Source organism: Blastomyces gilchristii, assembly GCF_000003855.2.
Source record: "Blastomyces gilchristii SLH14081 genomic scaffold supercont1.3, whole genome shotgun sequence".
In the NCBI taxonomy this organism is placed as follows: domain Eukaryota; kingdom Fungi; phylum Ascomycota; class Eurotiomycetes; order Onygenales; family Ajellomycetaceae; genus Blastomyces; species Blastomyces gilchristii.
The window spans coordinates 5,147,740-5,160,594 of NW_003101680.1; positions in this window are offsets into that span (position 1 = coordinate 5,147,740).

Genomic DNA, 12,855 nt, shown 5'->3' on the forward strand with positions numbered 1-12,855 from the left:
TCAATGAATTGACTGATTCAGCTGTAAAAAAGAGTACAGAATTAAGCAGATTTATTCAAAAAATTATATTCTGATCTTTTATAAAGAGAAAAATAAAAGAATCTTGTTTAGACAAGTGAAATGAAAGCGGATAGAAATAAAAGAAGAGTATACATTATTCAAGATTTGAAACAAAACTCAAGTGAAAATCTTGTTCAATTAAATGTAAAAAGAAAATATTCTCATCTATAATACAGCTGAAACTAGAACATGACTATTTCAAATCTTATATACAAAGATTTGATGATAGATTTGACTCAATAGAATACTCATTCTGCAATACAAATAAGAATTCTGAGTATATTGTAATGCACTGTGCATTATACAATAGTCTCAGAGTCAGATTGAAAGAGAAGTATGATTTAAATCAATTAAATATGAGATTCTTATTCTCAACTGAGACAGGAATTAAATACTTAATAGACTTTCTATCAGAAACTCAAGCAGCTACAAGAAAATGACTGAATTCAGAAATATCTGAATATGAAGAGGAGAAAATTAATCAGATATAGTCTGTTAAAACAGCTATATACTATCTTTTAATAATTTGTTTTATTACAGTCTCTCTTTACTTTATCTTTTTCTTTCAATTCCTTTCTATCTATCTATTTAATGTGTCTATCTTTAAGACTGTATTCTCTTTTTCTTTGTCATGATATTGTCAAATGATTTCAAAGTATCAGAAGATGTTAAAATACTGTAATTTGTAAACAGTTTTTGTATTCTGAGCTGGAATTTTCTGATTTTATATATTCAAAATTGATGAATGTATAATAGTTCACTTTACAGATATAGGAAAAACCCTGAGAACTAAAAGTTCTCAGGTAGATGTCATAGTCTCTGACTGCATACATCTATAATTGAAGAATAATAATAATAATAATAATAATAATATTCACTTTATAAGCTTTAGAAACACTACAGTGATCTGAGATCTCAAGTTTATTAATACTTTTTATACTGATAGAGTAGTAGTACAGCAGTGCAGTCTCTTCTTATAAGTATATATATTTATTGAGAAAGTAACAGATTCAGGTATCAGCTTTAAGATTCTTAAGAAGACTGTTACTGACTCTGTCTATAACTTCTTAAATTTCTATTTTAATTTATTCAGATAATTTATATAAAGATGTTTCAATTTAAAATAGATGAAGTAGAGACTTTTTTTCTTAATCTCTCTATTATATACTCTGTTTATAGAAGATTATAAAGCTCTCTCTCTCTGCTTAGCAGTTAGATATAAATCTCTCTATATCTTATTATCTTTTCTCAGTAAATCTGTTCTCTGTTATTCTGACTCTTATAGAGCTGATCAGTGATTCACTCTCTGTAAGTCTATAGCTCTTACAGTAATCTGTGAATGATAAATAAGAGTTATCAGTTTCTTCAGAGTCAAGAGCTTAGAGTCTTACTTAATAAGCTTATTATACATATCTTTATTCAGTCTCTTTATAAACATCAATATTTAGATCTTGTTTCAGAACTCTGTTTTCACAGATTTTAATTCATATCATAATTTTATAAAGTACTGTAAGTAGTCTTTATCAGATTTCTCATCTCTTTTTCTAATATTAATGATCACAGTTCAGATATTCTCTGTTCAGCTATCACGCCCCCGGCCGCGCCAAGGCCCTGTTACAGTTTTACACGGCTCATCACTTCTCTGTGAATGATTTCATTCATTCTGCAGATCATTCAAAACAGTTTTCAATCACTCTATAACATTATTCAGATATATTATAGAAAGAGTCAATTAATGAATATAAGAACTCTGCTTCTATACAAGGTCAGCAGATTACTCTCTCATAACAGTGAGACACTGCTGAGATATCACTTCAGCTATTCTTACTCATGAAATAAGAGAAGAGTATCTGCTCATTATCTATATAAAATAGCTAGATACTGACCCTTCATCAAAGAAGTCAGTGATTTATTTTCTTCTACTGAAATATATACAAGAGTTACTGCATTTCTTCTACAATCTTCTTAGTATACTAAGTATTATATCTATTATATTCTTGCTATAACTCTATAGCTTATAAGCTCACTATTTAAGTAAGATAGTTAAGCTTATCTTTACAGCTCTTTAAATAACTATCTCTATATAACACTGCTGATTAATCATCACTTCAGTTCTATTATATTACAATTTAAATCACTCAATCTGATTATAAGTTTGAATTAGTCAAGCTCTATTAATAGACTGATATAATCTTATACATCTGTGCTGAGACTGATCTAATCTCACACTCTGAAGAAAACTTCATATTATTCTCTAGAGTGTGTATATCTCTACTCTGACAGAAATCTGAGATTTCTGAACTTACTATATACTTTGATATAAGCTCTTCAATTACTCTGTTATCACTGCAGCCTCTACACATTCACATCTATTATAAAGATGAAGAGATTAAGATTGAAAATTCTCTGAATTATAAGAGAAATATATTATCTGAATTTTATAACTTTATCTATATTCTTGAATGAAAATTCTGTCTTAATCTGAGCTAGTTTAATACTTATAAGATATAAGTAATATACACTATTAATCTTCTTGAAGACATCTCTATGACTACTTATATAATTCAAAGATTGCTTGAGTCAGTGTACGATTACAGGCGTACGCCGGCTTCTTATATACTGTACACTAAATTAATTGGTGGCCGCTATGGCTTCTTTACATTTGTAAGCAAGTTCACAAGTGACTGTGTTATTATCTGACAGTTGTATGTTCTTCTGAACTACATCCTCTCTCACCAGATTCAGTCACGCTCACGTGATCATGATGTACACCCTAGCTTCATGCGGATTAGCACGCCACTAGTGTTCGCGATTATGTGACCTATCTCTGATTCAGCTAGTATCCTGTGTACACTCTCTTTAGTCATGCTCATGTGACCATGATGTACACTCTAGCTTCATGCGGATTAGCATGTCACTAGTATTCATAATTGTGTGATCTATCTCTGATTCAGCTAGTGTTCTGTGTACACTCTTACAAAGAAACTTTCACTATATTACATTACTTATTCACTAACTTTTCTCATTCTTCAATTATCTTCTCTATCATTATTATCATTGAATACTATTATCTTCTTCAAGATTTCTGTCTCTTCTTCTGTTCAACTTCTTCTATCTGTTTATCTATTCTATTATACATATTTCTGATAATGACTCTCTATTCTTATAACAAGTGTTATTATAGTGTCTATATCAGACAGTTTATTAACAGTAAGTGTAATATATTATAAAATATGATCAGAACTTGTTTTCTTCTAACAATTATTAAAATGTATTATTATTAATAATATATCTTCTCTATCTTCTTATATACTCTTGACTGTTTTTCTTCTTAGTGAGCTTTTAATTATGTTTTCTGCCATAATTTTATATAAGTGCAGATGCTGATATTTGTTTTTATTTATATAGAATCTTCATATGTTGACAGATCTGTATCTGCTGATAATAGTAAACATCTTAATATTAAATCATTGATTGAAAACTTGAAAAATGTAATAATGAAGAAATTATCTGTATTATATATAACTAAGTCTTCTGTATCTCTTTCTCTCTCTTCTACTACTGTTTCTCTCTCTACTACTCTCTCTTAATCTTTTACTCTTATCTCTGTTTCTGATTCTTCTGCTTCTGCTACTTCTATTTCTATAACTCTTACTTCTACTACTTCTATCTTCTCTGCTTCTACTGTCTCTGCTTTCATTATCAGCTCTTCCTGTTTCAAGAAAATATGATGTAGACTTAATAAATTATATTTCTCAGTGTATACACTTTCACTCTTCTTACTAATCTCTAAAATAATTTATTATATAAAGACTGTATACAATATGACTATTTAAAGCTTGATTATAAATACTGATTATTACATTATTATTATTATTATTATTATTCTTTCATTATACTCATATACAAGCGGAGCTTATGATGAGTTCTTGCGTGATGTTAAATACAGGTTAAGTGTTGATTATACAGGAGGAAATACAGGTGTTGAGATCATGTCAAGATAACAAGAACATAGGAAATACAAAGAAGTGACAATTAAATACATGCGATAATAACTTTCCATCTCAGAAACATAGAGTGATTTTATTAGAGTGATTTGTACATCTCTGTATTTATTAGAAACCTAAGATACTTGAGTTCTGGATTTAATGTATCCTCTGCGGGTTTCGAACCCACATGCCTTGGTTTCTCATGCCAAGGCATTACCAGGTAGCCGCATTAATCATTCGGTCATCAGAGCCTGATTATTACATTCATTTTAAGTATTTATGATGAAATAATCATTTATTTATACTGAAGAATCACTTCTCTTCTCAACAGTGTTGAAATTGTAAGTCTTTTCTTTTTTTTATCTTTTCTTTCTAACACTGATTTTTCTATTCTTAGAGAAAATTATTATGAGTTTTATTATATATGAAGTTATAATATTCACAGACATTAAGAAACTTTTTACAACTATTAAATTCAATATTATAAGCATATTTACTCTGATGAATATCTTCAGAATAATTAATCTATATTAGTCTATTCTCTGATATTTATTATCTGACTTTATAATGTAGGTAAAGAATATCTGTATTTTCAGAAACAGAAATACAGAAGTTATACTCTTTTATACTCACAGACATGAGACTTATACATCTTGTCTGAGATGTCATTATGAGAATGAGTTATTCATACACTGTGTTCTACTTTCTGCATTTCTCTGTGTTTCTCTCTCTCTTTCTGAGAAGTCTTGTATGTGTTGTAATTATGCATACAATTCTAAGATCAGTGAGTGTTCATTCAGTAATTATTATTCCTGCTTTTACAGTTTTATACACTAATAATAGTTCTTAGTTACTCTGACATCAAAGACTATTTTAATCAAAGATAATAACACTGCTGAGACTACTCTCTTCTATTCTTAAGCTTCTTCTATTGCTTTCTCTTTCTTCTCTGTAAAGAAGATTGTATACACACTGAGTTATAAGTATTTAGTCTCAGATAACTTCTGCTGTTATTTGTCTGATTCTGTACTCTCTTCTTCTTCTATTTCTTTCATCTCTGTCTCTTCTATCTTGACTTTTGATTCTGCAGATTCTGTACTCTTCTTCAATTTTTCTACAGATATATATACATATTTCTATATTAGCATTTCAGTCAATCTTGTGATAAATGACATTAATGTTGTATGCAGAGTGATAGAGAAATCAGAGATATATATAATATTATTACAAGAGTAGCATACAGCTCTTAAATCTCTTACAGATCTTGAGTTTTGAGATTTTCTTTGTTTTTGATGTTTTTCAGATGACATGATATTGAAAATAGATTAAATATATGATGTATGAAAATGAATGAGATATATATAATAACATTTGTCTTTTACAGCTGACTTTTACAGTTAATGATCAATTTATTATCTCTTTTCTTTTCTTACACTTTTTCTTTGTCTGCTAGTCACTACTCTTATATAATCTCTATATAGTACAGCATTTAATAACTAGATTTAGTAGCTTTCACTTCTTGTGATTCTGTCTCATACATTATACTGTCTCTCTTCACCTGCTCAGACTACTACAGTGAATAGCTTATTAAAACTAACCTTGTTTAATCTCTGAGTGTTCTCAGAGATTGAGATAACTTGATCTGATGTGTCTGTGAATGTTTCAGATGCTTCATCCTCTGTTGTCTCGGTAATTGAACTGGTGTAAACAGTTGAATTCAACTCTGAATTTCTTTTTCTTCTATAATCTGACTCATGTGCAAGTCTGTTGCTCTGAGACTGCTCTTTACTGTGTTACATTCTTATTAAAGTGTGATGTTCATCTGATTTCTTCATTTCTTCTCATTATTTTCTTATAATTATGAAAAGATTGAAATAAGTGAGATCATCTGATTCATAAGTATCTATGATTTCTCTTACTTCATAAGACTTTTCAATTATAAGTCTTTTCTTTTTCAATGCTGATAATAGTGCTGTAGATAATTATAATTCACTCAGATCTTATATTTTTATCATTATAAGATGTGAATTATTTATTAAGTCATATAAGATTTATCTCTCTAATTCTTTCAATGTGTATATTCTCAGAGAATGTGATTTGAGTATTTTATATAACTTAAATCACCTAGATTGAAACTTCTCAGAACTCTCATTATATACAAGAACTCACATTCTTATCTTGAGACTTGATTTCTTAACTAGTGAGTCTCATATTCTTTTCAATTGAATTGCTCAGTTCAGAAGTAACTCATTAGCTTTTGCATGTATGTGACTAATCTCTTTCAATCTTGATTCTGCATTCACAACTGCTGTGTCTGCAACTGTTGCATCTGCAACTGTTGTTCTCTCTCTCATCTTTTTCAAAGCATTCTTCAAAATGCGCGGATACAATTCATATAACAGATAGAATGATAAACACTTGAAGACTGCATGCTGCTGAATTTGCATGACTAATAGTGCCTGACTGAGATATTCATCTTATAATCTCATAGGCTTGTTCACTAGATATTTCATCAGTATGTTACTCAGGATTTCATTCAAGTATTTTATCTTCTCATTTATCTGTGAGTGATATAATGTTGTTCTATAATGTCTTATCTGTAACTGACTCATGAAATGCCTCACTACTTCTTCTATGAGATTCACATCATTATCAGTTAGAATCTCATACAGTATTTCATAGTTGATATAGATTTTATTATGTAAAAACTTCACTATCACCTTCTCTATTGCCTCTGAAACTGCTTTTATGACTGGCCAGCTAGTAGTATAGTCAATAGCAGTGATTATTCAACAATTTCCATTTAATGTTCATGATAATATATCTATGAGATTCATCTCTCATTTTTTAAACAGTTGTATTATATATTTTATCTGATATTATACTTTCTTACATTCTAATCCTTTCTTAGATTCTTTTACAACCTGGCAATTCAGGCACTTGTAAGTGTACATCTGAATATTCTCAGTCATGCTTGATCAGTATACTCTTGATTTGACTACACTTATGAGTTCAGGTCTTTCTAAGTGACTGAATTTCTTATGAATATGAGCTATCAAGTCATGTCTAAATGAATATTCTAGATAGAGAGCTTCTGTATATTCTAGATTATGATAAAGTATAACATCATTTTTTAATTTTCTCAGCTTGAAGTTTAGAAGTATCTCTTCTATCACTTTTATAAAATACTTATCATCTGATGTCTTGCTATTCTTCAAGTGAGAGATTATTGTGTTCACTCATTCTGATTTCTTACATCTTCTCAGTGTATTTAACACAAACTTCTCTTATATCTGATTCACAGAATTCTTATTCATAAAATTGAGTCTGTAACTGATTGCATTAGATACTACAGTGTTCAATCTATTTCAGTATTTAATATGAAGAGTATACACTTGAAACTCTGAGATTCAATATGCTAAGTGTTTGAAAGGTTTTATCATTAATTGTAAATAGATAAGACTTTTATAATTCATGATCACTGTTGTTACATGCTTGTTATTAATATATCTATTTCACAATGTCAGTGTGTGCTTGATTGCTAGCACTTTCTTTTCATACACTGAGTAATGGAGCTCAGTGCCTGATAGTTTCCTATCATTATATATCACTGAGTGCAGCTTGTCATTCTTACTCATCTGTAGAAGAGCATCTCTGATAGCTCATTTGAATATATCTGTTTCAATATAGAAAGGTTTATCATGATTGAATTGAATAAGCACTGAGAATATTATTACATGTTCTCTCAGTGTGAGAAAAGCCTCTTCACATGTGATATTTTAGATGATTGACTGAAACTTCTTCTTCTGCAGATTAGCATTCATTTCTCTTAAGAGATTTAAAGTGATGCAGCTATTCATGCAAAATTCTTGATGAATCTGCAGTAATATAAGATCAACTCAAGAAACTGTTATACATCATATATGTTTCTCAGCTGCAGTCAATTTACTATAACATTTAATTTCTCTGAGATGAGATGTATAGAGTCATCACTCACTACATATTCTATATACTTTAACTCTTTCATTTCAAACACATACTTTGTTGATTTGATATAGAGCTTATACTCTGTCAGAGTTATAAGCACTTCATTAAGATACTTCAGATGTTTATTGTATGAGTTTGAGAAGACTAGAATGTTATTCAGATATATAAGATATGAGGTTTTATTCTGTTTATAAAGAATTGTATTCATCATTGTTTAAAAGATGATGAATGCATTTATCAGACTGAATGATATTATCAGAAATTCAAACTTCTCTCATTGTGTATTAAACACAGTTTGCAGTACTGACAGTTCATCTATACAGATCTGTCAATATTCTGAGAGAAGATTCATCTTCAATAGATATTGAGTATTTTCAACTATATTCAACTGTTGTTGAATTCATGACAATGAGTATTTATTCTTAATTATAAGCTTATTAAGTGCTTGATAATTGATACACATCTGTCACTCTTCATCTGTCTTTTTCATAAATAGAACTGGGAAATCCCACATACTTGATGAGAATTGTATGAGATCATATTTTAGAAGGTCTGTGATCTGATGCTTCTGTTCTTCAAGATATGTCTGTGACAGAAAGTACACATTTTAATTGACTGATTTCATGTCCCCTGTGTCAATCTCATGTATAAATTCTCATTTCAGCAGCAATTCTGATGAAAGATCTGTTTGAAACATCTTTTCATACTTCTTCAGAAGTTTCTTCATACACTTGTTCTCCTGCATATTCTTTATCTTGGTTTTCTTCACTTTCAGATTCTGTATGACATACAGAATGCTTTTAGATGAGGTCTTGTGAATTATTCTCTTTGCTTGTTAATGTATAAGCAGATTTAATTCTTCTATATCAGAAGTGTGAAATGTTCTTCTCATATCAGTTGATAGAATTGTATGAACTGTTTTCTTTCTATCAGTTAACTGTATATAGCATGTATGTTATTGAATCTGCAGATTGAACCTTTGAAATCAATTAAGTCTGAGAATAAGATTGTATTTCATGTTCTGCAGCTCTTATACTCAAATATAGTAAGATCATTCTCTGAAGTGTAAGAGAACTCTTACTCTTACAGATGATACTAAATATCAGTTATCAGACAATCTTATGTATCAGAGATTCTTCACTCAGTGAATCTCTTTTAGTCTTCAGATTATATAATTATTATTATATTATATAGAAGCTTCTGTATCTGCTAACATCTTTACAGTTATCTGTTGATTCTTACTCAAGTACTCTCTATACATTAATATTTCAGGTCTTAAGACATTGAGATGAGTATCTGCTTCTTCCTTCTCACTCACACCTCATTCAGAAGCCTGCTTTCTCTTAGTATTCACAGAATTCAGAGAGTCATCTAACACAGATATCTCTTTCACTTTGAAGACTTTTTATAGAATATCAGTGAGTGTCTGTGAGCTTACTAATTCTGCTAGTTTTTTAACTCTCTTACTTCTCTTGACTGTGTATACTGTGTGTAATTTTTTATATCATGATTTTAACATCTGCAGTTGAAGCAAGCTTAATACTTATAATATTAAGATTTTCACTCAGAGAATCTCTTTTTCAGAGAATTCAGTGCTTTAGTGATGATATTCAAATCTAGATTCATTATATTCAGATGTGTGACTTGTATTATAGAAGTCTGATTATCTGTTCTGCACTGAGATATACTCAATTACAGTATTTTCTGTTATAATTGACTCACTTGTTTCTGTATAATGAGAATATTATATACTTCTTTCACTGTGTCTGATTATAAGATCAAGTATTTTCATTTCACTCTCAACTCAGATATAAGATCATGAATAAAGATCTATAAATAGAAAGATGTTGAAAGCTCTTCATTCAATATAAGATAGTGTAAGCTGAAGTGTGTGAAGTATAATATAAGATCACTCACTTATCTACACTTAGTGAAGTGTTTATAATACTTATCTTATATATTCACTTTCTCAAAGTTATACAAGATTTATTTGAAAAACTTATTTCATATTCATGAAAATGAATATCACTCTGAGTCTGTAAGGTTCATCTTTTCATCAGTCATTTATAATAACTTCACTTTTTTATGTAGAAATACAGCAGATCTTAAGACTTATTGAAATTCTGTTAACTGTCTGTCTGTAAGTTTGTATTCAATTTGATAATATAATTATATCTGACTTAGTCAGCTGATTGCAGTATTATTTTTTCAGTTATTATTAAAGCTTAATAACTTCAGCAGATCTTCTAGCTTGATATATTTCATGCTCAGATTCTCATTCTATACAGTGATCTCAGATAATATATACACTTCTGAAGAGATTGTGAATAATCATGATAAGATCTTCAGATTCAGTGCAGTTATCTATCTGTGTAAACATTCAATCTCTCACTGCAGATCTATGACCTGGTTTTCTCTATTTTTATTGATGATGACAATTGTGTCAGAGAAGCTCTTCATAGAGAATACTTGATTCACAGTGAATATCAATTATTACTTAGCTTTCATCTCAGTCTGTCACTGTGTATACAAGGTCTTGATCTTGTTTAGAATTCTTGTATGTGTACAGAGCTTCAATTTCAGTTCAGTGATCTCAGTTACTTTTCTTACTATTTTGAGTAAACTCTCTGAGAGGTTCTGCATATCTTTCAGTTCAGATAGCAGAGAAGAGTGTTTGTATTAACTAGAGAAGATGTTCATTTCAGTGATTTCTTATTGATTGTATAATGTCTATTGTTATATCATTATATGATTTCTGATTTCTGTTTCCTGTTATTATTGTATGACTTCAATGATAATCATCTCTTTTTTATTGTTCTGAGTAGAGAGCAGTCTTCTTTGAATCTGATTCATCACTCACATCTTCTTTCTCACATCTCATCTGTTTGCATACATGGCATTTATCTGAGTGTGAAGTTTTTCTTTAACAAGCAGAGCAGTATCAATCAGATGTTCTTCTACTCATCACTTCTTTATACACTATCTTTTAAGATGTTTTAGAATCACACTGGCATGATAACTATGAATCACTTCATAGATAAAATTATCACATTCTGAAGAAGCCTGTGCTTCTCACCAGTTTTTAGACATACTATCAGATGTGACTCAAAGGTTGCTTGAGCCAGTGTACAATTACAGGTGTACGCCGGCTTCTTATATACTGTACACTAAATTAATTGGTGGCCGCTATGGCCCCTTTACATTCGTAAGCAAGTTCGGAAGCGGCCGCGTTATTATCCGACGGTTGTACGTTCTTCCGAACCACACTTAGACTATTAAGAAGAGAGAGCTTGAGTATATCAATACTATCATAACTTAAAAAGAATTCAAGAACTTTCTACTGAATCAGATTAAAGATCACTGCAACTGCAGCTTTACAGTGATACAGCAGTTTAACTCATTACATTAATAAGATAATGAGAATTCTTCTGATTTCAATACAAGATTTAAAGAGTATTGAGAGAAATTGACTAATGATTTGAATTTATTAAAAACATAGCTTTATCTCACAAAGCTGACTTACAAGATGTAGATAATAATATCATAGTATCAGAGTTCATTAATTAATCACACTGAGCTTGTTAACTTAGCTTTTCAGATCTATTTGAATAATTACTACTCTGAGAAAAAGACTAATAAGACTTCTTCTAAGTAATTAATAACAGAATCTAAACAGTATGGTAACAGCTTCAGTGAAGAGAAAGTAAAGAAGAATTTCAAGTATTCTGATTCTTCACTCACTGTAAAAAAATATTAAAAAAGATTTAATAAAGATCTCTGTTTTAACTGCAAAGCTGATAATCACTATACTAGTGATTATAAGAAGCTGAAGAAGAGAAGAAACTGAAAAGATATCTTCTTAAAGTTAACTTCTCTTCTGACAAATGTATTCACAAAAGATAAAGAAGAGAAAGAAATAAAGAATTGATAATTTTCACATCTTTAAGTTTATATTATAATTATAATGAATACTCTGAATAAGAAGATATTAGTAAGATATCTACTCAACTTCAAAGTGAATATCAACTTCATATTCTATTTCTTTTCTTTGATAAAGAGTTGAAAGAAGATAGATCTGTCAGATCATGTGAAATTTACTGATGAAATAAAATATCACTATTTTAACATAATTTAATTGAAGTGTATGATCACAGACTTAGAAGAAATCTTTAAGAAAAGCAGTTCACTTCTTCACACTGTTAATATTATAGATGAGAATATCATTCTAGATCTTCTGTAATTGAGAGAAAATAATTCTCTCATTAACTGAGTCACTCAGATGTGATGATACTGTCTCACTAATAGAGAGATAGTAATAGAAAAATCTGAAGAGTTTCATTGAAAGAATCTTGAGAAAAAGATAGAGTTGATATACTATATAGCAGGTGACTGAGACTTGAGAACAGATGAAGAAGTAATTATTCTTACTGCAAGATTGACAGCAGTATCTGTCATTGAAGATGAATGAATATGATATCTATTTACAGATTATAAGAAGGTCTCAATAAGATGACAGTTAAGAATTACTATTCATTACTGTTAAGTGATAAGATAATTTATCAATTATGTGAAGCAAAGATATTCTTGAAGATTGATATATAAGATATCTATCATAGAATCAGAGTTAATGAACATGATGTTTGAAAAACAGCTTTTCATATTAAGTATGATAATTTTGAGTATCTTGTTTTATCTTTTGATCTTTGTAATACTTCAGTCATCTTTCAGATCTATGTAAATGAGATACTGTGAGGCCTTGTCAATATCTTCTGTATAGTATACTTGAATGACATTCTAATCTTCTTAGAAACAGAAGAAG